Raw genomic sequence first — 1,686 nt, 5'->3', positions numbered from 1 at the left:
GTCTGGGGCTGCAGCATCCCTGCCCGTGCCGGACCACCCCAGTGCCGGGGACCACCCTGCTGCCCAGGCTGCCCCCAGCCCTTCCCACACCAACGCTGCAAGAGCAGAGTCCTACGGCCGGCGCTGGCCCCCTCCCTGTGGCCTTGCCCCGGGAAAGCTGCTTTCTTCCCCCTCCTGGACGAAACAGCTGCAACAAAGAGGAAAAGGAGGAGAAAAGTGTCTCTCCTCCGCCCAGGCGCCGGAGCCAGGACCCCATCGAGCCCCATCTGCCCCTGGCACGGGGTGGATGGAGCTGAGTAGCCCCACTCACTGCGATCCCGCGGCTCCTGCCCAGGCGCCTCGCTGCTCTCCGGCGTGGAACGACTGCGGCTCTTCCTGACCACTTTGCTCTGACGAAGGCCCTAGGAAAGGCAGCCTCTCCACCCCCACCCCCACCCCCCCCTCACGTCTCTCCTCCCAAACTCCAAAGGAAATCAAGGGCCTTGGGAGCCAAAAGCTACAAGACAAGGGGAAAAAGAAAAATAATCCCATGGTGTCAGAAGTGCTGTAAGCAAGGGGGAAGGGAGAGTAAGACAAACAGCCTGGCAAAGGGAGAGGAGGCACAGGCTGCAAACCACCTCAGCTGAACGCATCTGGGCACCCGGGCAGCAGGACAGAGGGCGGGGAAACAAGAGAAAACAGGCAGCAGAGTGGATGTGGAACAAGAAAAAGGCCAAGGGAGGGAAACCCAGCAAGGGCAGGCAGGGATGGAGCGGGAGAAGGAAGAGGGAGCACTCGGGATGTGTGGGTCCCCTGACTGGCAGCCTCAGGGCTGCCCATGGCGGCAGGGCTGAGGCAAGGGGGACTGGCAGTGCCAGCCCTGGGAGCACACGCATGCCAGGAAGCAGGGCTACCCCTAGGGGGCTGCAGGGCACGAGGCAAAGCTGGGACCGTGCCGGACTTTCGAAGGCACTCCCAGCTTGCCTTTAACTCGTTCCAGCACCGAGTGCATCCAAGGGACATCATCAGATGCCGAGCGGTGGGGCGGTCCTGTGGCTGGGGGGTGTCCCCGTGCCCTGCAGCCAGCTTGCAGCAGCTGGGATGTGCAGGGAGCGACGGAGCCTGGTGGGTTCGAGCCCCCTGAGCTGGGGTGGCTGTGCGGGAACAGCAGTGGCTGCAAGGGCAGAGTGGTGCTGACCCGAGCGGGTCCTGCTCCCAGTAACCCCAGCTGGGCAGAGGACTTTCGCACGTGCTCAGGTCGGGTGAGGGCAGAGGGAAACATACCGGCACTGCTGGCTCTCTCCTCCCCATGCCAGTGCCCACAGCGGTGCGAGTGACTTTGCTGGCTGAGCCTTGCTGCCCCGGATGCCCGGGGCCAGGCTGGGTGCTGGCAGGGAGCCGCCTGGCTCCTCTCTCCCAAGGTGTGAAGGGGCTGTTGTTTTTGGCCAGCTGGGAGCTGGTTTGTGGCCGCGGGGTGTTGCCAGGCTTGTGGCCATCAGGATGGCCTGGAGCCAGCCCGGCCAGTTCAGCCAGTTAAGCCAATAGGGCCACAGCCCTTGCTGGGGCAGGGTCCCCTCCCTGCACCATGGGGGCACCAGCCTGACCACCTCCAAGACCCATCCATTTCCCTGGGGCCCTGCAAGCCCCCCAGCCCATCGAGGGCACAGCCAGAAGCCCGTTCCCCCTTGCAGCCAGGCAGTCTCCCCT

This window comes from Charadrius vociferus, unplaced genomic scaffold (assembly GCF_000708025.1).
Source record: "Charadrius vociferus isolate BGI_N301 unplaced genomic scaffold, ASM70802v2 scaffold1413, whole genome shotgun sequence".
In the NCBI taxonomy this organism is placed as follows: Eukaryota; Metazoa; Chordata; class Aves; order Charadriiformes; family Charadriidae; genus Charadrius; species Charadrius vociferus.
The sequence above is the reverse complement of the archived record's forward strand: the minus strand, read 5'-3'. Positions refer to the sequence as shown.